The 24,782-nt window shown below is 52.4% G+C and overlaps 1 protein-coding gene across 1 annotated transcript in view; it reads right to left on the reverse strand.

Moving 5' to 3' along the window:
• The window catches only part of GNG7 (G protein subunit gamma 7), a 185,336-nt gene extending 161,273 nt beyond the window's left edge, over nt 1-24,063 (reverse strand). The window contains exon 1 of the mRNA XM_055250252.2: nt 23,945-24,063. The gene's annotated coding sequence lies outside the window, so the exon portion shown is untranslated. The remainder of the gene's footprint in view (nt 1-23,944) is intronic.
• Nucleotides 24,064-24,782: the final 719 nt, after the last annotated feature.

The raw sequence follows: 24,782 nt of genomic DNA on the forward strand, positions 1-24,782 counted from the left end.
CGGGTTCAATTTCCCCATCCACAACACAGGGAGAAGAATCAGATGAGGTGTCCAGTCTCGGGGGGTCCTGGGCAGCAGGCAGAGCCCCCAAGACCATCATCTCCAACCCTGATTCTGCCAAGCCAGCCTAGTAACTACTTCTCTCAAGGGGTCCCAGCTCTCAGAGCTAGGAGTGGCCTTCAACGCCAGGTCTACACCCCATGCCAACAGAATCCCTTCCCTGACCCATGCACCAGCCCACCCATCCTCCGTCACGCAGCCTTCAACGATTGGAAACCAACAGCTTCCCATGACGGTCCCTCCTATTTCCATACAAGCCTGATTCTTAAGCCAGCCCGGCCAAGCTACGGCTCCAATCCCATCTCCCCAAGAACAGACTTCATCGTTTTTTCAATTTGGTCCATGCACATGGTTTCCATGAGGAAAAATAACAACATAAGTAACATATACTAAAATGCTAATTTTTTTGCGACAGGATCTTGCTCTGTTGCCCAGGCTGGAATGAAGTGGTGCAGTCATAGCTCACTGCAGCCTCAAATTCCTAGGCTTCCAAGCAATCCTCCTGCCTCAGCCTCCTAAGCAGCTGGGACCACAGGTGTGCACCACCACAACTGGCTCATTTTTAATAATTTTTTATAGAGATAGAGTCTCACTATGTTGCCCAGGCTGGTCTCGAACTCCAGGGCTCAAGCAATCCTCCCACCTCAGCCTCCCAAAGTGCTGGAATTACAGGCGTGAGCCACCAAACCCAGCCAATACTAATAATTATACATAATATATTGAATAATATTAGCAGTGATTCCAGCAATAACAGTGATAACCAGGACCACCACCCATCCAGGTCACAGCCTCGTAGTCCATCCCAATCTTTTCAATGATGCTAGGGAGTGACTCCTATCCCATCTGACACACAAGGAAACAGAAAGATGGCATGTTTCGTTCAAAATTCACACAGAAAGAAAGTCACATAGTGGCTAAGTAGGCATTCTAAATCCAATGCCTCACCATGCCTACATTCCAGAAAACTCTAGAAGTTTCTGGGAGTTTCTAGAAGGTTCCAGAAGGTTCCAGAACCTTCCATGATTCACCACCTTTCACTTTTTACATACCCTATTCCCCCAGGTCCCGCTTCCTGAGAGCAGGACAGAATTTTCAACCCCTTGCATTCCCATCTGCATCTTCACCTTACTCGTTGTATTAACTCCAGGTACCAGGTAGCACCTTCCTAAATTACCTGGGGTTGGCAAGACCTAAATCAAAGACGTGACGTGCTCAGTAGTCCCAGATGTGAAGAAACTCAAACCCCAATGCCAGAATCCCTTAAAACAGAACCAGTCAGTGTCCACAGTTCTACTAGGCTTGACCTACAGTGGAGAAAGATGAGAAACTCACAGGAAGAAAAACAGGACCATCTTCACACAGTCTAAGACTGTCAGCCAGGCACGGCAGCTCACGCCTGTAATCCCAGCACCTTGGGAGGCCGAGGAGGGAGGATCACTTAAGCCCAGGAGTTCAAGCAGCCTGGGCATCATAGTAAGACCTTGTCTCTATTTTTTTTTTTTTTTGAGACAGAGTCTCGCTCTGTTGCCCAGGCTGGAGTGCAGTTGTGCGATCTCGGCTCACTACAACCTCTGCCTCCCAGGTTCAAGCAATTCTGTCTGCCTCAGCCTCCCAAGTAGCTGGGATAACAGACACCCACCACCATGCCCTGTTAATTTTTGTATTTTTAGTAGAGATGTGGTTTCACCATCTTGGCCAGGCTGGTCTCAAACTCCTGACCTCAGGTGATCCACCTGCCTCGGTCTCCCAAAGTGCTGGGATTACAGGCGTGAGCCACCTTGCCCGGCCACCTGTCTCTATTTCTTTAAAATTTAAAAATTAAAGAATTTTAAAATTAAAAATTAAAAGCTCTGAAATGTGACCACATAGACCAACAGTGGGTTTTTTGGTAAAATACACTTAACACAAAATTTACAATTTTTTTTTTTTTTTTGAGATGGAGTTTCCCTCTTGTTGCCCAGGCTGGAAAGCAATGGTGAGATCTCAGCCCACCGCAACCTCCACCTCCTGGGTTCAAGCGATTCTCCTGCCTCAGCCTCCTGAGTAGCTAGGATTACAGGCATGCGTCAGCACACCTGGCTAATTTTGTATTTTAGTAGAGGCGGGGTTTCTCCATGTTGGTCAGACTGGTCTTGAACTCCTGACCTCATTCGTTTCTTTTTTGAGACAGGGTCTTGCTCTGTTGCTCAGGCTGGAGTGCAGCAGTGTGCTCACAGCTCACTGCAACCTCCATCTCCCAAGCTCACATGAGGGTCCCCATGTCCTACATCCCCGTGAGCCCTTGTGATTTTTTTGTTTGTTTGTTTGTTTGTTTTTGACACGGAGTCTTGCTCTGTCGCCCAGGCTGGAGTGCAGTGGCGCAATCTCGGCCAACTGCAAGCTCCACCTCCCGGGTTCACACCATTCTCCTGCCTCAGCCTCCCGAGTAGCTGGGACTACAGGCGCCCGCCACCTCGCCTGGCTAATTTTTTGTATTTTTAGTAGAGATTGGGTTTCACTGTGTTAGCCAGGATAGTCTTGATCTCCTGACCTCGCGATCCACCCGCCTCGGCCTCCCAAAATGCTGGGATTACAGGCGTGAGCCACCGCGCCCAGCCCCTTGTGATTGTTTTTTGTTTTGGTTTTTTAATTCTAGTCATCCTACTGGGCGTGAAGGGGTATCTCACCATGGCTCTGATTTGCATTTCCCTGACGACTGACGAGGAGCATGTCTTGAAGTGAAACTGATAGTTTTTGTTTCTTTGATCTTCCCGTGTAACCCTCCCGAATAGCTGGGACTACAGGTGTGCCCCAGCAGGCCTGGCTAATTTTTATTTTTTGTAGCAACGGGGTCTCACCACGTGGCCCAGGCTGGTCTCCAACTTTTTTTATTTTATTGTTTTTGAGATGGAATCTCGCCTGTTGACCAGGCTGGAATGCAGCGGCACGATCTCGGCTCACTGCAACCTCCACCTCCTGGGTTCAAGCGATTCTCCTGCCTCAGCCTCCCGAGTAGCTGGGACTACAGGCGCCCGCTACCATGCCCGGCTAATTAGGTATTTTTAGCAGAGACTGGGTTTCACTATGTTGGCCAGGCTGGTCTCGAACTCCTCACCTCAGGTGATCCACCCACCTTGGCCTCCCAAAGTGCTGGGATTACAGGTGTGAGCCACCACGCCTGGCCTGAAGCTGATAGTTTTTAATATGAGGGGTCCTGGTATAATCAACTCCACAACCAGAAGGAAGCTGGAGTTTCGCCTGGAAAAATGTGCAAGGAAACGTGGCTGGTTCCATCACGGAGATGAAAGAGTTTGTGCAAAATGCAGACAGAGCCGTCTCATAAAAGAGCTACAGGGCGAGCTGGGCGCGGTGGCTCACGTCTGTCATCCCAGCATTTTGCGAGGCCAAGGCAGGTGGATCACGAGGTCAGGAGTTCGAGACCAGCCTGGCCAACATAGCGAAACCCCGTCTCTACTAGAAATACAAAAATTGGCCAGGCGTGGCGGCGCACACCTGTAGTCCCAGCTACTCAGGAGGCTGAGGCAGGAGCATCACTTGAACCCGGGAGACGGAGGCTGCAGTAAGCCGAGATCGCACCACTGCACTCCAGCCTGGGCGACAGAGTGAGACTCCGTCTCAAAAAAAAAAAAAAAAAAAGAGCTACAGGGAGGCAGGGGTCGTCCCTGCCCCTGCTCCCGCCCCATCAGGTGAAGCCTCCCACTCCGTGCCACAAGCCTCGGTTTCCTCATCTGAAGACAGAGCCTCAGGGGCACTGACAGGGGTTGCTCTGGGGGTAACTGCAGCACTAGGGTGAGAGGCAATCGGAAACCTGCAGCTGCAGCATAGGAGTGAGGGAGGCATTCGAATAAGTCTACTGCATTCTAGAAGATTCCATCCCGGGCTCAATGAATGAGGACTCCCGGCAGGGCGTGGTGGCTCACGACTGTAATCCCAGCACTTTGGGAGGCCAGGCGGGCAGATCACGAGGTCAGGAGTTCAAGACCAGCCTGGCCAACATGGTGAAACCCCGTCTCTACTAAAAATACAAAACTTAGCTGGGCGTGGTGGCGCATGCCTGTAATCCCAGCTACTCGGGAGGCTGAGGCAGGAGAATAGCTTGAACCCGGGAGGCGGAGGTTGCAGTGAGCCGAGATCGTGCCACTGCACTCCAGCCTGGGCGACAGAGCAAGACTCCGCCTCAAAAAAAAAAAAAAAAATAGAGATGGGTTCTCGCTATGTTGCCCCAGGCCAGCCTGGGTGGGAGGCCAGGCTGGTCTGAAACTCCTGACCTCAGGTGATGCGCCTGCCTCGGCCTCCCAAAGTGCTGGGATTACAGGTGTGAGCCCCTGCGCCCGGCCAAGACCCCCATCTCTAATTTTTTTAAAAAGACCATTTTCCCCGGAATACCTGCTAGATACTCTCCACACCTTCTGGGTGGTCTTCTTACCTGCTCTTGAGGCAGGAGCCTCTTCTACAGATAAAGCAAACAAACAAAAACGACGCTCAGGTCAAAGAAGAAGATGCAGGCTCCGATAAAGACTGGCAGAGGGGAGGCGGGTGGGAGCCCGGAAACTTCAAGGTGTCACTGAAGCACAAGGTGACATCAGACAGGGAGAAGACATGGGGGAGCCAGAGCAGGCGGAGATGGTGAAAGCCTGAACCGAGGGCATTTCAGGTGAGGAGAAAAGCAAGAGAGAGACCCTGGAGAAGGAGGGAGGGAAATGAACTGAACTGTGAAAAAAACTGCCTGGGGCTGACCGGCTCTTGCGCGGGGACAGGCCAGCTCGGGCAGGGACAGGCTTGCTGCTGGGAGGTGCCCGTGCAGAAACAAGAAAGGAGCTCCTGCAGGGGCTGGCTAGGGAGCTAGTGGACAGCATCGGCCAGAGGAGCTCAAATCCTCCCTCAACCCCAGGGTGCCGAGCTGCAAAAGCGATATCAAATGGACAAAAATCCCACCGGGCACAGAAGCACGACCAGCAAGTCTATGGGTTTAAAAATAAATGATGGGGCTAGGCGCGGTGGCTCACGCCTGTAATCCCAGCACTTTGGGAGGCCGAGGCAGGCGGATCACCTCAGGTCGGGAGTTCGAGACCAGCCTGACCAACATGGAGAAACCTCATCTCTACTAAAAATACAAAAATTAGACAGGCATGGCGGCACACGCCTGTAATCCCAGCTACTCAGGAGGCTGAGGCAGGAGAATCGCTTGAACCCGGGAGGCAGAGGTTGCAGTGAGCCGAAATCGCACCACTGCACTCCAGCCTGGGTGACAAGAGCGAGACTCTGTCTAAAAAAAAAAAAAATAAAGAGAGAGAAAAAAGAAAAGAAAGTAGGATGGGAGTGCCGGGGCTGGGGAGGGGTCTGGGGAGTCTGTGCTTCATGAGGACAGAGTTTCAGTTTGGGAAGATGAGAAAGATGGAGGGGACAGTGGTTGGTTAAATGTACCCAAAAAATGGTTAAATGGGGAAATTTTATGTTACATGTAATTTACCACAATGAAAAATGAAGAGAAGACTGGGTGCGGTGGGTCACACCTGTAATTCCAGCACTTTGGGAGGCCGAGGCTGGAGGATAGCTTGAGCCTAGGGGTTGGAGACCAGCCTGGCCCATGTAGCAAGACCCCATCTCTACAAAAAAATTTAAAAATCAGCCAGGCGTGGTGGCACGCACCTGTGGTCCCAGCTACTTGGGAGGTTGAGGCAGGAGGATGGCTGGAACCCAGGAGGCAGAGGCTGCACTGAGCTGTGATTGCACCACTGCACTCCAGCCTGGGTGACAGAGGGAGACCCTGTCTCAAAGTAAAGTAAGGGAAGCAAAACAAAACAAAGTGGGCGAGAGGGGAAGCAGCTGAGAGTCAGAGACGGGTGACAGGGTGGGAAGTCACGAGGCCCCGTCCTGTGTGTGCCAAACGTCGGATCCACAGTAACGTCCGTGACCGTCCGGTCTCCTCCTCCCGAGACGAGGGCCTGGTGGGCAGGGGACGGCCTTGAACATCCAGCGACACCCTGCCGTTGTTTGCCCAGTGAAAAGAGGCCACTAAGAAAAGGGCCTTGGCAAAACAAAGGGCCCCATTCACTGTCCCTGCGAGAGGAGGGCCTGAGCTCTTTCTCTCCAGAGCTCTCCTGTCCTGGCCCAGTTTCACTTTCCAAAGACACTCCAACCCCACCTCAGCCCCCACTGGTATCCTGCTTTCCAGTAATCCTCTGCCTTTACCAGACACTTCATCAGCGCAAGAACGTGGACCCAGGGGTGTCACCTTGGTCCCAGAGGCCAGGGGGCGGAAAGTGCCGGTGGTCAGACAGTTTCCCAGCCCTGTGTGGTCTCTGTCTCAGCCTTTTTTTTTTTTTTTTTTTTTTGAGACAGAGTCTCACTCCGTCACCCAGGCTGGAGTGCAATGGTGCGATCTCAGCTCACTGCAACCTCCGCCTCCTGTGTTCAAGCGATTCTCCTGCCTCAGCCTCCCGAGTAGCTGGGATTACAGGCACCCGCCACCACGCCTGGCTAATTCTTGTATTTTTAGTAGAGACGGGGTTTCACCACATTGGCCAGGCTGGTCTCGATCTCCTGGCCTCAGGTGATCCACCCGCCTCGGCCTCCCAGAGTGCTGGGATTACAGGCGTGAGCCACCGCATCCGGCCTCCCCGCTACTTTTTAAAAATGTTGCATCTCAGGCAAAACTGCGCTCAACACCCCGGCCCGGCGCCTGCTTGCTTCAGTCTCCAGCACCGGGATCCCGGCCAATCCCCCCAACACATTCGGGACCGGCAGGACGCATATGTCTCCAATCAGAATGGAGACGTCTCTCCCGGGCTGTCTTCAGTGTTTGCGGCCAAGATGGGGAAGATGACGAGTTTCCAACACCCTGAAACCACCCCAGGGAGCGGAGCCTTTGTGGGGCGGGGTCAAAAGAGACTTTACTTACTTTTTTTCTTTCTTTCTTTCTTTTTTTTGAGACAGAGTCTCTCTGTCTCGCCCCGGCTGGAGTGCGGTGGCGCGATCTCGGCTCACTGCAAGCTCCGCCTCCCCAGTTCACGCCATTCTCCTGCCTCAGCCTCCTGAGTAGCTGGGACTACAGGCGCCCGCCACTGCGCCCAGCTAATTTTTTGTATTTTTTAGTAGAGACGGAGTTTCACCATGTTAGCCAGGATGGTCTCCATCTCCTGACCTCGTGATCCACCCACCTCGGCCTCCCAAAGTGCTGGGATTACAGGCGTGAGCCACCGTGCCCAGCCACTTTTTTTTTTCTCTTTTTTTTTTTAAGACAAGGTCTGGCTCTGTCACCTACACTGGAGTGCAGGGGCATGATCTTGGCTCACTACAGCCTCAACTTCCTGGGCTCAAGCGATCCTCCTGCCTCGGCCTCCCGAGTGGCTGGGACTACAGGCATGCGCCACTACACTCAGTTAATTTTTTCTCTTTTTTGTAGAGATGGTGTCTTACTATGTTGTCCAGGCTGGTCTTAAGCTCCTGGGCTCAAGCGGTCCTCCCATCTTGGCCTTCCAAAGTGCTGGGGTTAGGCTGGGCATGGTGGCTCACACCTGTAACGCCAGCACTTTTGGAGGCCAAGGTGGGTGGATCACCTGAGGTCAGGAGTTCGAGACCAGCCTGGCCAACATGGAGAAACCCTGTCTCTACTAAAAATACAAAATTAGCCGGGTGTGGTGGTGCATGCCTGTAATCCCAGTTACTCGGGAGGCTGGGGCAGGAGAATCGCTTAAGCCCGGGAGGTGGAGGTTGCAGTGAGCCGAGATTGCACCATTGCACTCCAGCCTGGGCAACAAGAGTGAAACTCCATCTCAAAAAACAAACAAACAAAAAAAAGTGCTGGGGTGACAGGAGTGAGCCACCAGCCTGGCCAAGAAGTTTAAATCATGATGCAGGCTGGGTGCAGTGGCTCATGCCTGTAATCCCAGCACTTTGGGAGGCTGAGGCGGGCGGATCACGAGGTCAGGAGATCGAGACCATCCTGGCTAACATGGTGAAACCCCGTCTCTACGAAAAATACAAAAAATTAGCCGGGCGTGGTGGTGGGTGCCTGTAGTCCCAGCTACTCGGGAGGCTGAAGCAGGAGAATGGCATGAACCCAGGAGGCGGAGCTTGCAGTGAGCCGAGATCGCGCCACTGCACTCCAGCCTGGGCCACAGAGGCAGACTCCATCTCAAAAAAAAAAAAAAAAATCGTGATGGAAGATGAAAAGCAAAGTTTGCAGGGGAAGGATGGAGTCAGTGTCAGTGCTCTGGGGAGGTGGGGAGTTCCCTCAGGAAGAATGACCTCAGAGTAGCTCGTAGGTGGGCTAAGGCCACCTGGGCTGGGAGAACCAGGTTAACAGCACCAGTGGGAAGTCACTAGGGTCTCGAGGACCCCCAACAGGGAGAGAGCAACAGGGCACCTCACTCCTACGTATTCTTTCCCCAAACCCATAACCCCGGTCTGATCATGAGAGCAATATCTGACAAACCTAGATCAGAAGTAAGTCCGCACAATACCCAGACAGTCCTCCTAAGACCGTCCATGTCACGAGAGGCAAGAAACATCTAAGACATGGTCCCAACCCAGAAGAACCCCCGGAGATGAGCCGGCTAAATGTCACGTGGGATTCTAGGCGGGTCCTGGGGTGGGAAAGGACATTAGGGTAAGATTAATGACATTTGAATAAAGTGTGGAGTTGACAGAAATGAACCCATTTTGTTAGCCGGGTGCAGTGGCTCACGCCTGTCCTCCTAACAGTTTGGGGGTCCAGGGTGGGAGGATCCTTGAGTCCAGGAGTTCAAGACCAGCCTGGGCAAAATAGCGAGACCTCATCTCTACAATAAAACAAAAATTAGCCAGGCATGGGGTTGCATGCCTGTGGTCCCAGCTACTCAGGAGGCTGAGGTGAGAGGATCGCTTGAGCCCGGGACTTGGAGGCTGCAGTGAGCCATGATCACACCACTGCACTTAGCCTGGACGACAGAGTAAGACTCTGTCTCAAAAAACAAATGTAAATTTAAATTTAAAAAATATTACTTTTAATGGCAAAGACCACAATTACGTTTGCCCCAACATAATAAATACATAAAATAAATAAATAAATGAGAAAAAAATAAAAACAAAAATAATGCAAAAAAAGGAAAAAAAAACAAAATGCCAATCATACTATGCATGGCACCATGCTATAGGGGAAAACATTATTATATATAATTGTTCCCAAATCATTAAGCCCTTCTCATTATGGAGGCTGTAGGAATAAACGCTCCTAACAAGACCATATTTGGGCCGGGCTCGGTGGGCCTCCCAGCACTTTGGGAGGCCAAGGCGGGTGGATCACCTGAGGTCAGGAGTTCGAGACCAGCCTGGCCATCACGGTGAAACCCCGTCTCTACTAAAAATACAAAAATTAGCCGGGTGTGGTGGTGGACGCCTGTAATCCCAGCTACTCAGGAGGCTAAGGCAGGAGGATCACTTGAACCCGGGAGGCGGAGGTTGCAGTGAGCCGAGATGGCGCCATTGCACTCCAGCCTGGGCTGCAGAGTGAGACTACAACTCAAAAAAAAAAACATATTCAATGCAATTCTCTGAAGTTAACTGTTAAAGCTCTGACAACACAGAGGCTGAAATGACATGACAAATGCTAAAGTACAAAGTTCCAAGATAAGTCCCAGCATGACCACTAACTCGTGAAACCTCCAGACCTCAGTTTTGCCATCCGTAAAGCATGCGAGATGGATTCGAGGGCCAACACGCTTTTTCGGTAAGAGTTCAGATATCCAGTGTTTTCAGCCTTGCGGTGGAGCCACTCTCTACGGCAACGACTTAACTACACCATGGTAGCAGAATACACAGAGTGGTGTGCCAATAAAACATTATTTCTGGACACTAAAATCTGAATGCCATATAATTGTCATGTGTCATGGCCTTTTCTTTGACTTTTGTTTTTTGCTTCTTTTGACTTTGTTTTTCCAACCATTTAAAAATGGAGGCCGGGCACAGTGGCTCACGTCTGTAATCCCAGCACTTTGGGAGGCCGAGGTGAAAGGATCGCTTGAGGTCAGGAGTTCGAGACCAGTCTGGCCAACACGGCGAAACCCCATCTCTACTAAAAATACAAAAATTAGCCGAGTGTGGTGTCAGGCACTTGTAATCCCAGCTACTCGGGAGGCTGAAGCAGGAGAATGGCTTGAACCGGGAGGCAGAGTTTGCAGTAAGCCGAGATCACGCCACTGCACTCCAACCTAGGCGACAGAACAAGATTCTGTCTCAAAAAAGTAAAATAAAATAAAAATAAAAACGGGATAATCATTCTTAGCCCAGGGGCCACATATAAAACCAGGCTGTGGGCCAGAGGTGGCCCAAGGGCAGTGGTTACTGACTCCTGGACTGGATGTGCTCCAAGCCCCTCCTCAGCTGCCTTTCTAAGATTCTCTGATTACAAATCCATGTGAGTTTTTCTATTTCAACCTGTTGGCTCAGATCTTTTTTTTTTTTCTTCTTGAGATAGGCTCTTGCTCTGTCACCCAGGCTGGAGTGCAGTGGCAGAATCTCGGCTCACTACAGCCTCCACCTCCCAGATTCAACCAATCCTCCCACCTCAGCCTCCCAAATATCTGGGGTTACAGGCATGCACCACCACGCCCAGCTAAGCTTTGTATTGTTAATAAAGATGGGGTTTCGCCATGTTGGCCAGGCTGGTCTCCAACTCCTGACCTCAAGTGATCCACCCACCTCAGACCCCCAAAGTGCTGGGATTACAGGTGCGAGCCACCGCGCCCGGCCAGGGCAGTGAAACTACAGGATACCACAATGGCGGACACGTATCCTTACACCCTTCTCCAAACCCGTAGAATCTTTAACACCAAGAGTGAACTCCAATAGAGACTGGGGACTGTGGGTGACAATGATGTGTCAACGTGGGTTCATCCATTGTGATTATAAGGAATGCACCACTCTGGTACGGGGTGCTGGTAGTTGGGGAGGCTGTGCCTGTGGGTTGCAGGGGGGGTGTATGGGAACTTTCTGTTCTTACCGCTCAATTTTGCTGTAAACCTAAAATAGCTCTAAAAAAATAAAGTCTATTTAAAAACCCAACTGTATCTTTGTACTTTAATGCAATCACAGAATCATAAAATCTTATTAGAAATGGTTTCAGCAGGGCTCACTGGCGCATGTCCGTAATCCCAGCACTTCGGGAGGACAGGATGGGAGGATTGCTTGAGCTCAGGAGTTTGAGACCAACCTGGGCAACATGGCGAGACCCCATCTCTACTAAAAATGGAAAAATTAGCCAGTCGTGGTGTTACATGCTTACAGTCCCAGCTACTCAGGAGGCTGAGGTGGGAGGATCACTTGAGCCTGGGAGGCAGAGGTTGCAGTGAACCAAGATTGCATCACTACACTCCGGCCTGGGCAACAGAGCAAGACTCTGCCTCAAAAAAATTAAAATTAAAAAATAATAATAAAAGGAAAAGAGCCGGGCACGGTGGCTCACGCCTGTAATCCCAGCACTTTGGGAGGCCAAGGCGGGCGGATCACGAGGTCAGGAGATCGAGACCATCCTGCCTAACACAGTGAAACCCCGTCTCTACTAAAAAATACAAAAAAATTAGCAGGGGATGGTGGCGGGCGCCTGCAGTCCCAGCTACTCGGGAGGCTGAGGTGAGAGAATGGCGTGAACCCAGGAGGCGGAGCTTGCAGTGAGCTAAGATGGTGCCACTGCACTCCAGCCTGGGGACAGAGCGAGACTCCGTCTCAAAAAAAAAAAAAAATATATATATATATATATATATATATATATATTTACAAAGTGCTTTAAAATTCCCGGTGCATCCCTGCTGTATGTGGCCAGGGCTAGGCGTTTCCACCCCGTTTTACAGACCAGGAGCAGTCGGGGGCACTTCTCAGAGGGCTGCGTGGTCACCTGTGGCCTCCCTGCCCCCGGGTGCTTATGGGAAGGACACGAACTCAAAACTCCCACTTCCTCCTGCAGCCGCCTGTGCTCCCAGGGGCCCCTGCAGGCACAGAGTTCTCCACTGGTTGTGGGATGGTGCACGTGTAATTTTTGTGTAGTTGGGAAAGGCAGGAGGGAGGAGGAGGAAGCAGGAAAGGATTTAGCACCTGGGACCACACAGCCTGGGAAAAGCCTGAATCTCACGGCACGCAGGGGACGAAGGCGTTGGGGGTTGCACTGTGCACCCTTCCAAAGGAACGGTCCACGACCCAACCCCGTACACCTGGGAATGGGAGCTTACTTAGAATCAGGGTCTTTGCAGATGACATGAGTTTAGATGCAGTCACACTGGATTAGAATGAACCCTAAATCCAATGACCGAGGGCCTCTTTTTTTTTTTTTTTTTTTGGTGAGACAGACTCTTGCTCTGTCACCCAAGCTGGAGTGCAGTAGCACAATCACGGCTCACTGCAGCCTCCACTTCCCAGACTCCAGTGATCCTCCCACCTCAGCCTCCTGAGTAGCTGGGACCACAGATGCATGCCAACACGCCCGGCTTATTTATGTCTTTTTGGTAGCGACGGGATTTTTTCCTGTTGCCCAGGCTGGTCTCAAACTCCTGGGCTCAAGCGATCTACCCGCCTTGGCCCCCTAAAGTGCTGGCCCAGACTGACTTTATAAGAGGAGGGAAATTTCGGCCGGGTGCAGCGGCTCACACCTATAATCCCAGCACTTTGGGAAGCCCAGGCGGGAGGATCACCTGAGGTCAGGAGTTCAAGACCAGCCTGGCCAACATGGTGAAACCCCGTCTCTACTAAAAATACCAAAATTAGCTGGGCGTGGTGGCACACGCCTGTAATCCCAGCTACTCGGGAGGCAGGAGAATTGCTTGAACCCGGGAGGTGGAGGTTGCAGTGAGCTGAGATCACGCCACTGCACTCCAGCCTGGGCAGCAGAGCAAGATTCCATCTCAAAAAAAAAAAACAAAAGGAGGGAAATTTCCACGGACACCCAGGGAGAAGGCCTTTTGTGATGACAGAGGTAGAAATTGGATCAATGAGGCCATAAGCCAAGGACTCCTGGAGCCCCCATGGGGTGGGAGAGGCAGGAAGTCTCCTTCCCTGGAGCCTCTGGAAGGAGCGCAGCCCTGCTCACACCGTGATTTCAGACTCCTGGTCTCCAGAACCATGAGACAACACATATCTGTTATTTTAGCCACCCGGTCAGTGGTCATTCATGACGGCGGCGGCCCCAGGCTCCTCCTACAACTGGGCACTGCCAAGGCTGGCAAAGTCCAAGCCTTGCTTTCCGACCACACTGAAGGCACAGCCGTCTCTGTGCCCAGCAGACTCTGCCAGGACATCTGCATTTGAACTTGGCTGGATTCGCCTCTTTTCTTTGATTCCTCCTGGCTTTGTTGTCCATCGAGTTAGGGAGTTTTTTAAGAAAGCCAGAGCAGCAGTCTTGGGCTTGTCAACAAAGGTCAAATGAACAATGAAATCTGGCGTGGTGGCTCACACCTGTAATTCTAGAACTTGGGCCGGCCGAGGTCGGCGAATTGCTTGAGCCCAGGAGTTCAAGACCAGCCTGGACAACACAGCAAGACCCCGTCTCTACAAAAAATACAAAAATTAGCCAGGTGTGCCAGTATATGCTTGTGGTCTCGGCTATCTGGGAGGCGGAGGCAGGAGGATCACTTGAGCCTGGGAGTTCAAGGTTGCAGTGAGCTGTGATTGTGCCACTGCACTCCAGCCTGGGTAACAGAGTAAGCCCCTAACTCATTAAAAAGAAAAGTAGACGTTCAGCCAGGCACAGTGGTTCACGTCGGTAATCCCAACACTTTGGGAGTCCGAAGTGGGTGGGTCACTTGAGCTCAGGGGTTCAAGACCAGCCTGGACAACATAGTGAGTCTCCATCTCTACAAAAAATTAGCTGGATATGGTGACATGTGCCTGTAGTACCAGCTACTCTGGAGGCTGAGGCAAGAGGATCACTTGAGCTCAGGAGTTTGAGACCAGTCTAGGCAACATAGCAATATCCCATCTCTACCAAAAAAAAAAAAAAAATTAGCTGGGCATAGTGATCTCTGCCTGTATTCCCAGCTACTCAGGAGGTCGAGGTCGGAGGATTGCTTGAGCCAGGGAGGTGGAGGTTGCAGTGAGCCAAGATCGCGCCACTGTACTCCAGCCTGAGTGACAGAGCAAGACTCTGTCTCAAAAAAAAAAAAAGAAAAGAAAAGAAAAGCAGACTTTCAACTAATTAACGTACATCAAAGGTAATCTTTTTCTACTTTACCATCTTCCAAAGAGTAACTGTACAGAAACTGCAAAAAGGTAACCATTTCTGCAAACCAGGGTCTCTCCCCGGGCACTGTGGACATCGGGGCTCTGGGCCATTCTCTGGGGTGTGGCCATCCTGGGCACTGCGGGGCACTGAGCAGTGTCCCTGGCATCTACCCACTCCATGCCAGGAGCAGCCCCAGTCGTGACAGCCACAAATGACCCCAGACATCGCTCAGTGTCCCCTGAAGGCCAGAATCGCCCCCAGGGACAAACTCTGATTTAGGGTATGGCTGGACATGAGACAGAGACAGCACCAGATAAATGCGTCAAGGGTTAAAGAATGAACGCCCACATTCTACCCACCACCCTCCCCCCAAGTCTCTAATCAAATGCCGCCTCCTCTTGGAGGCTCTCAGAGGTCGAGGTCCCTGCCTTCATTTTGTAAACCCATCACTCGACACAATATCAGACACTTAATGTTATGCTGTGAACGTTAATAAATGTCTGTAAAATAAATGACTCTGACCTTGAAACGGCAATGTCTCTACGCCTAAGAAATCTTGGTTGTTTGAGGATAAAATTCTCTTCCTTTCTCTCTCCTGGGTTGGGCTACATTTGAGCTTGTGAGGCCGGGGAAGCGTAGGGGATTTGGGTCGGAAATGTCAAGGCTATCTGGAATTGGTGACACTATTTTTGGAGGAATCTACATTTTGGGAAGTTTTTTTGCTGTTGCTTTTTTTTTTTTTTTTTTTTTTGGCAGGGAATAGCACTTAACTAGTTCAACCATAGTTTTTAGGGGAAAAAAAAAAGTTTTAGTTTAAAGGATCTGTTCTACCATAGCCTGGTAGAGAGCAGTGATTCTCAACCCCAGATGACTGTGGACAATGTCTGGGGACATCGGTGGCTGTCACAACTCAGAGATGCTCCTGGCGTGGAGTGGGTGGGGGCCAGGGATGCTGCTCAGCACCCTGCAGTGCCCAGGACAGCCCCATCCCAGAGAACAATCCAGTCCCCCTACCTGCAGTGCCAAGAGGGAGCCCCTACATTATTTGGGAAAAAGTCAAGTCTGCTTCCTGATCACATTGGACACCGGAATAAATTCCCGATGGGGCAGACGGTGTAAACCAGGGGGACCCCCTGCTTCTGGGATTCACCTCCTCTTTCCCTCCCCACTCAGGGTGTGGATTTCAATGTGTGCAGCCTCCTGGGACCTCAGCAGAGCAGAGGATCATGGGATGCACAGTCTCTTGGAGTCCGTGGACTCCCCTAGCCCAGGTGTGATCTGCTCCCTGAGGGACACTGGGCTATGTCTGGGGACATCTGTGGTGGTCACAACTGGAGGTGCTCCTGGCGTGGAGTGGGTGGAGGCCAGGGACGCTGCTCAGCACCTCAGGACCTGCAGTGCCCAGGACAGCCCCGCTGCAGAGAATGACCTTACTCAGGCCATCCCAGAGTAGGGTCAAACGCGAGCTCAGGAGTTCGAGACCAGCCTAGGCAATACAGGGGGACCTCCATGCTTACAAAAAAATTTTTTTAATTAGCTGGGCATGGTGGTGTGCATCTGTAGTTCCAGCTACTCTGGGAGGCTGAGGTGGGAGGATTGCTTGAGCCCAGAGTTTGAGGCTGCAGTGAGCCAGGCTGAGAAAATGTGTGGTGAGTGGCATGGGGAGACCTAGCACCCTCTGTGTACCCACCAAGATGGGCCAGTCTCCACCAATCCGTTCCCTGGCAAACCTGTATTCTACTCAAAGCTTCCTCGTGGACTCCTGTCTGGACCTTCCTCAGCCCCCTCTCTACCCCCCGGACGACTTCTTATCACCCTGCACCTATACAGCTCCTGGAACACGCAGGCCCAAGGCCCCCACCTCTATGCTACCCTGGGCTCAGGCCCCTCTGACCCAGACTGCCATCTCACGGCCCCCACACCAGCACACAGATGCCTCATTCACGTGGTGCTCCCAGGGCCTGGCACCAGTTCTGAGGCTTAAAATAGGCACACAACGGGCCTTTGTCGGATAGAGGAAGGAAGGAAGGAGCGTTTCAGACAAAGGAGACAGCAACGGCAGCGTCCAGGAAACGCAGGGGCACCGGGGAGGTGGATGGAGCCAAGGGGGGCGGGGTACTTGAAGGGTCAGGGAGCAAGGCCAGACGACAGAGGACCCCATGAGGAACTGGGGTGCCATCATGCGGGTGCTGACTTGGCAGGGGGCAGGGAAGTGACCGTCTGATCAGTGCCCAGGAAGCTTACTAGGAAGGTCCTGCTGGAGCCGGAGAAACCAGAGGCTGATTCGTCACCTCGGAGTCTCCCGCCAGGGATGACGAGGCTGTCAGCTCAAGAGGGAGCACTGGGATGGGAAAGAAAGCAGACAGAAGGGGCCGGGCACAGGGGCTCACACCTGTAATCCCAGCACTTCAGGAGGCCGAGGTGGGCAGATCACCTGAGGTCAGGAGTTCGAGACCAGCCTGGGCAACATGGTGAAGCCCTGTCTCTACTAAAAATACAAAAATTATCTGGGTGTGGTGGCACGCACCTGTAATCCCAGCTACTCGGGAGGCTGAGGCAGGAGAATCACTGGAACCTGGGAGGCGGAGGTTGCAATGAGTCGAGATCACACCACTGCACTCCAGCCCGGGAGACAGAGTGAGACTGTCAAAAAAAAAAAAAAAAAAAAGAAAAGAAAGAAAGAGAGAGAGGGGAGAGAGGAGAGAGAGAGGAGAAAGAGAAAGAAAGAAAGAGAGAAAGAGAAAGAAAAAGAAAGACAGAGAAAGAGAGAGAAAAAAGAAAGAAAGAAAAGAAAGAAAGAAAAGAAAAAAGAAAAGAAAAGAAGGAAGGAAGGAAGGAAAGAAGGAAGGGAGGGAGGGAGGAAGGAAGGAAGAAAGGAAAGGAGGGAGGGAGGAAGGAAGGAAGGAAGGAAGAAAGGAAAGGAGGGAGGGAGGAAGAAAGGAAAGGAGGGAGGGAGGAAGGAAGGAAAGGACGGAGGGAGGGAGGAAGGAAGGAAGGGAGGGAGGAAGGAAGGAAGGAGGGAAGGAAGGGAGGGAGGGAGGGAAGGAGGAAGGAAGGAAGGAAGAAAGAAAGAAAGAACCACTAAACAAACATCCCAAGCTTCAGTGCAGTGGGCTGCCTGTGCCCAGGAAAAAGCCATTTACATCCCAGCACCGTGCTTCATTGCCCAAAGGCAAAAGCAGCTGAGCGTGTGTTGCTGGATGGATGGATGAGCACAGCTCAGCCTGTCCACGCACCGGAACACGACTCAGCCCTGAAAAGGGTCGAGGCTCTGACGCGTGCCACAGCATGGATGCACCTTGAGCGTGTCACACGCAGTGAGAGACGCCAGACACAAAAGGCCACACAGTGTGTGACCCATTTCTTTGAAATGTCTAGGACAGGCCAGTCCAGAGACAGGAGGGAGAGGTGTGGGTGCCAGGGCTGGGGGAGGGGGTGGAGAGTCCCCCTCATGGGGACGAGAGATTTCACTGGGCGATGGAATCTTTTGTTTGTTTGTTTGTTTTTTGAGATGGAGTCTCGCTCTGTCACCCAGGCTGGAGTGCAGTGCCCACCGCAACCTCCGCCTCCCGGGTTCAGGCCGTTCTCCTGCCTCAGCCTACTGAGTAGCTGGGCTTACAGGCGCCCGCCACCACGCCCAGCTAATTTTTGTATTTTTAGTAGAGACGGGGTTTCGCCATGTTGGCCAGGCTGGTCTCGAACTCCTGGCCTCAAGTGATCCTCCCACTTCGGCCTCCCAAAATGCTGGGATCACAGGAATGTTCTGAAAGGGGCTTATAGGGATGTTTGCACAGCTGATAAAATTATTTAAAAGATGGAATTGCATCTTTAAAAGGTCTGAATGTTATGAAGTATAAATTACACCTCAATTTTTATCATAAAAAGCAGTAAGACTTTTCCTTTTGCGAGGTTCAAGTAACTGTTCACGGAAGCGTCTCGGAGCTGCCCACGAACCCCACCGCCCACCCGTGTCAGGAGCCGATGTGGGGGAGGAACCACACAGAGAGAGCGTGGCCCACTCACGCCGCAGGATGGGGGAGGAGGAGGAGGACAGGAGTGACCCCTCGGGGGCCACTGTGTGACTGAGGACGGGTCGGCCCATCTCCTTAGCTCTCACACTCATCTGTAAGGTTTCCTGGGTGACGTATACCATGAACACTTTTCTCTAACCCTTAAGAGACAGAGGCCAGGCCAAAGGGTGCATGTAAAAAAAAGCAGTGACAAGTGAAGTCAAGAAATATCAACGAGCGGGGAGAGGCGCCCGACATCACCAAGGACGCAGAATTGCAGAAATCAGCCGTGAAAGGACACAGCGGCAGGGCGCGGTGGCTCACGCCTGTCACCCCAGCACTTTGGGAGGCCGAGGTGGGTGGATGAGCTAAGGTCAGGAGTTCGAGGCCAGCCTGGCCAACATGGTGAGACCCGCCCCCCACCCCCCGTCTCTACTAAAAATACAAAAATTAGCCAGGCGTGGTGGCGCATGCCTGTAATGGAAGCTACTCAGGAGGCTGGGGCGGGAGAATCACTTGAACCCAGGAGGCGGAGGTTGTAATGAGACAAGATGGCGCCACTGCACTCCGGCCTGGGCAATGGAATGAGACCGCATCTCAAAAACAAAAGACAGGCCGGGTGCAGTGGCTCACGCTTATAATCACAGCACTTTGGGAGGCCGAGGTGGGTGGATCACCAGAGGTCAAGAGTTCCAGACCAGCCTGGCCAACACAGTGAAACTCCGTCACTACTAAAAATACAAAAATTAGCTGGGTGTGGGGGCGGGTGCCTGTAGTCCCAGCTACTCGGGAGGCTGAGGCAGGAGAATAGCTTGAATCTGGGAGGCGGAGGTTGCAGTGAGCTGAGATCGTGCCACTACACTCCAGCCCAGGCAACAGAACGAGACCATGTCTCAAAAAAAAAAAGGACAGGCCGGGTGTGGTGGCTCACGCCTGTAATCCCAGCACTTTGGCAGGCCGAGGTAGGTGGATCACCTGAGGTCAGGAGTTTGAGACCAGCCTGGGCAATATGGTAAAACCCCGTCTCTACTAAAAATATAAAAATTAGCCGGGTGCAGTGGTGCACGCCTGTAATCCCAGCTACTCAAGAGGCTGAGGCAGAAGAATCGCTTGAGCCCTGGAGGCGGAGGTTGCAGTGAGCCAAGATTGCACCATTGCACTCCAGCATGGGTGACAGAGAAAGACTGTGTCTCCAAAAAAGAAAAAAAGCACCAGCTCCCAAGCCCACAGAGACCAGGCACGACCTTCTCGTAAGAAACCATGAAGCATCTTCAAAAATACAAACGACCCGGTGGATATGATTTTAAAGACCATCGCTGCTTCCAGATGCAACTGAAAAAATCCGAATAACACCTTGAATGAAGAAAGGAGTGTTTTCCACTACTACTCGGTGAACAGGAAAAATGCCTCCATTCAGTAAACACGAAGCTGAATTGTCTACGCGTGAGGGTAATTTGTGTTTAGTTCTCTTTGCCGTCAAACGGTGGGGCCCCAGGGTTTATTAAGCATGAAACAAGAACAGAAAATAACGGCATCAGTCAAAGGATGTTTTCTAAATTAAGCTCCTCTGTAAGATCGAGACGCACCTGCAGAATTTGAGCTTCACTGGAAGCTTCACGTTCCAGGTTAAAATCAATAAAACACATTGCAAACATTGTCATCTTCCAATGCCTGCAAGTGACAACTTCAGCCCATCTTCTAAATCAGTACTAAGTGTTCAAAAGCCACATAAAAGGCCCACCTAGAAAGGAGTAGCCTTTTCTTTTTTTTTTTTTCTTTTTTTTTTTTGAGACAGAGTCTCGCTCTGTGGCCCAGCCTGGAGTGCAGTGGTACGATCTCAGCTCACTGCAACCTCTGCCTCCCGGGCTCAGGTGATTCTCCTGCCTCAGCCCCCCAAGTAGCTGGGATTACAGGCGTGTGCTACCACGCCCAGTTAGTTTTTATATTTTTAGTACAGATGGGGTTTCACCATGCTGGCCAGGATGGTCTTGAACTCCTGACCTCAAGTGACCCACCCACTTCGGCCTCCCAAAGTGCTGAGATTAAAGGCGTGAGCCACCGCGCCCAGCCATAAGTAGGCATTTCTAATGTTTTCTAAAAGCAGTGAGACCTTACTTCTCCCCTCTCAAAATGATAGCACTAAATGACTTAAAAACAATCCCCAATTCTGAACGGCCCCACTTCCTGCACATCAAAGGGGAGATGAGGTCGTTAAAGGAGAAAATAAATCAGTTTTGTCTATAACAAGGGTTCCACACTGGAGTGTCTCTGTCTCTACAGGACACTGGGTGATGTCCGGAGACATCTGTGGTTGTCACGATGTGGGGAGTTCCTGGTGTGGAGTGGGTGGAGGCCAGGGATGCTGCTCGGCACCCTGCAGTGCCCAGAAGGCCCCACCCCAGAGGACGATCAGATCCCAAATGTCTGCAGCACTGGGATAGAGAGACCCAAACACACCCCATGAATTGAAGTTGTAAACTCAAAATTTCAAGCGTATAATCACAGCTCCATGTGGTTCCTTACGGGGTGCCCCTAAATTGGAGTGACCCAGGCAGCCTTCTCTTAAGCAGGTGCATCTGTTACTTAACGAGCTTTGAGAATCACCTGCCACCAGGCGTGGGGAAAGTCTTTCTTTTCAGTTTTTTACTCACTTTTAATAATATGGAGACATGCTCCATATTTGAGACTCTGTCTCAACATAATAATAATAATAATAATTAATAATAATAATAATGAGATATTTTTGTTGTTGTTGCAGTCCTTTTCTTTTTCTTTTTCTTTTTTTTTTTTTTTTTTTTGAGGAAAAGTCTCTCTCTGTCGCCCAGGCTGTAGTGCAGTGGTGCAATCTCTGCTCACTGCAACCTCCACCTCCTGGGTTCAAGCGATTCTCCTGCTTCAGCCTCCCGAGTAGCTGGGATTACAGGCAAACGCCACCATGCCCAGCTAATTTTTGATATTTTTAGTAGAGACAGGTTTTCGCTATATTGGCCAGGCTGGTCTCGAACTCCTGACCTCAGGTGATCCACTCGCCTCGGCCTCCCAAAGCGCAGGGATTACAGGCATGAGCCACCACAACCAGCCATGCAGATTATTTTTTTTTTTTTTTTTTTTTTTTTTTCTTTTTTTTGAGACAGAGTCTCGCTCTGTCGCCCAGGCTGGAGTGCAGTGGCGCAATCTCGGCTCACTGCAAGCTCCGCCTCCCGGGTTCACGCCATTCTCCTGCCTCAGCCTCTCCGAGTAGCTGGGACTACAGGCGCCCGCCACCACGCCCGGCTAATTTTTTTTTTTTTTGGTATTTTTAGTAGAGACGGGGTTTCACCGTGGTCTCGATATCCTGACCTCGTGATCCGCCCGCCTCGGCCTCCCAAAGTGCTGGGATTACAAGCGTGAGCCACCGCGCCCGGCCCATGCAGATTATTTTTAAAAGTTTCTGGGGGTGACCCTGATGTGTGCTCCTAAGGTTGCAGGACTAGGGTCAAGTTCCAGTCACTTCCTTTCCTCTCCTCTGTGACAACCCAGTCATCCCACTCCTCCATCTCCAAACCCACCAAAGAAAAAAACTGGATTGAGTCCATTATTCTCCATGCTTCAGGTGCCCTCACTATGTGCTAGGGAATATTCCACGCATACATCCCGTAATTCGACCCTGAGAGGCACATGCTACTGTTTTTATTATTCCCGCTTTGCAGGGGAGTAAACAACACCTCCAAAAGACGATACAGCCAACCCCGCAGCGAGAGGCAGGGTCGGAACACACACAGGCGCACCTCCCAGAGGCCCCCGACACTCCATCAAGGCAAGATCACAGCATCCCACGACGGGAACAAGTTTGTGAACTTGGCATTTGCCTCGCTGACACCTAGCAACCGTGTGAAGACGCTTAGCTGGGGATCCGCTGCCTCTGTTCATCAAGCCTGTCTTCCACCGCCCACCTCCCAACCCCTAGCAACCCCCGCTCCCCAGGAAAAATAAAGTGCCACCCACGTCGCTCAATAGCACCGTCCCAAAAACTCCCACTTTAGTTCCTGAAAAATTCAGTCACCGACAGGAGCCTTGCTCCTTCCTGAAGCGTTCTCCTTGGCACCCTATATCCTAGAAATAAACCTCAAAAAGTATTCCGAACTCCTGTCTCCTTCAACTCACTGTTCCCACGGGGGTTCTGCCCCGTGCCCAGTTCTAGAGCAAACAATTAACATCTCCCCCAAAAGTAGAAGTGTGAGTCCTCTCCAAATTCCTTTTAACTGCATCCTACCTGAGACACCTCCCCACACCCCGTTTTCCTCCTGATTAGTCAATGTCTAGCAAAACACCTGCCCCCAGGTATCTCCAGCCTGGGACCTTACCCCCACCTCCCTTCTCACTACTTCACCCTAACTTCCTTCTCCCTGAACCCCCCTCCACCCCGCACACTCACAAGCTCCCCAGTTCCCCTGATAGCCCCCAGACCCCTTCTGGAACAAGCCTGACCCCCACCTGTATGCTCCAGCCACTCCCTGGCTCACCCCAACTTTGTCCTTCTGCCCCTTTTCAGCTAACCCTAACCCCTGGCCGTCAATCACAGCCCCTGCAATCTTCACCAACCCCATTCCTCAGTCCTCTCCCCAGACAACCTCAACATCTAATTCCCTCTGCAGCCCCCTCTCCAATGAACCCCACTTCAAACTCCATCCCCAGCCCCCTCTCCAGCTCCCTGCAAACCTCAACCCCACTCCCAGCTCCCTCTTCAAATAAGCTGCACCCTTGACTCAACCCCTGTTCCCCTCTCCAGTTAATCTCAACCCCCAACACCATCTCCAGCGCCCTCCCCAGCTAACTCAGATTTCCAATTCCACCTCCAGCCCCTCCCCAGCTAACCTCCACCTACAATTCCAGCCCCCTCCCCAGCTAGCTTGGACCTCCAATCCCACTCCAAGCCCCCTCGGCAGCTACCCTCGACCTGCGACTCTAGCCCCCTCCCCAGCAAACTCAGACCTCCAATTCCACCACCAGCCCCTTCCTAGCTAACCTGGACCTGCAATTCCAGACCCCTCCCCAGATAGCTCAGACCTCCAGTCCCACTCCAAGCCCCTCCCCAGCTAACCTCGACCTGCCACTCCAGCAGCCCCCTCCCCAGCAAACTCAAGACCTCCAATTCCACCCCAGCTCCCTCCCCAGCAAACTCAAGACCTCCAATTCCACCACCAGCCCCTTCCTAGCTAACCCGGACCTGCAATTCCAGACCCCTCCCCAGCTAACTCAGACCTTCAATCCCACCTCCAGCCCCCTCCCCAGCTAACCTGGACCTGCAACTCCAGCCTCCTCCCCAGCTAGCCCTGATTTCTAAGTGGAGTCCCAATGCCCAGACCCAACCCTTCCCCAGCTAACCTCGATCTGCACCTCCTGCCCCGTCCCCAGCTAACCTCGACCTGCAACTCCTGCCCCTCCCCAGCTAGCCCTGAGCCCCAAGTGCAGTCCCAGTCCCCAGCCCCAGCCCCTCCCCAGCTAACTTCGACCCCCCAAGCGCAGCCCCGTCCCCAATTCCAACCCCAGCCTCCAGTTGCAGCCCGGGTCCCCAGCCCCAGCCCCCCTCCTCAGCCGACTCCGACCCCCAACTCGGTCCGCAGCCGAATCCGAGCTGTCCCAGTCCCTTCTCCGGGACGCCGGCCGCGCCCTCACTTCCCCTGGCCCGGTTCGCGGCCGCCCTTACCTGCGCTTGGGCCCGGCGGCCGCCTCAGCCCCGCCGCGCAGCCAACCCTCCGCCCCGGCCCGCGAGCGCTCTCTCCCCTCTGCGGGGGCGGGGCCGACACTCGGGGGGCGGGCCCTGGCCTCCTGGCAAGACCAATCGCGAGCCCCGGCGGCGGGAGGCCGGAGCGGGGGCGGGGCGCGGGGCAGGCAGCGGGGTAGGCTGCGCCCAGGAGAGCGGGGCGGGGCTCCGGGCGCGGGCGGGGCCGGGGGGCGGGGCGAAGAGCGGCTTTCCAGGGTAACTTCGTGACGTCAGGAAGGCGCGAGTCGCTTCGCGAGTTCGAATCCCGCGCTAGGTGAGCGGGTTCGAATCCTGCATGCCAGCTTCGGGGGCTCATTTGCTGGGGAAGAATGTTAGTGATCATAACTGCTGCACCGCTTTCTTGAAGACTTTATAGGCTCCCTCTCGTGGGACCCTCTGCATAAGGCCAGAAGGCGAGATTACTATCCGCATTTTACAGAGGTGGAAACTAGGTCTCAGAAAGGTGAAACCTAAGGTCATTTGCCCAAGCCTGTCTCATTATTTCCAAGATTTCTCAGTTTCCTAACTCATGGCCCTGGACCCACAAATTCCTGGGCCCCAACACAGATGGAATGAACCAGAATCCTATAGGGAACTGGATCCTGAAATCTGTGTTTTGTTTTGTTTTCGTTTCGTTTTTGAGACAGAGTCTCACTCAATTGCCGTGGCTGGAGTGCAGTGGTGCAATCATAGCTCACTGCAGCTTTGAAGTCCCAGGCTCAAGCAGTCCTTCCATCTCAGCCCTCCGGGTAGCTGGGGCCACAGGCACGCACCACCACAT

This window comes from Symphalangus syndactylus, chromosome 17 (assembly GCF_028878055.3).
Source record: "Symphalangus syndactylus isolate Jambi chromosome 17, NHGRI_mSymSyn1-v2.1_pri, whole genome shotgun sequence".
Classification (NCBI taxonomy): Eukaryota; Metazoa; Chordata; class Mammalia; order Primates; family Hylobatidae; genus Symphalangus; species Symphalangus syndactylus.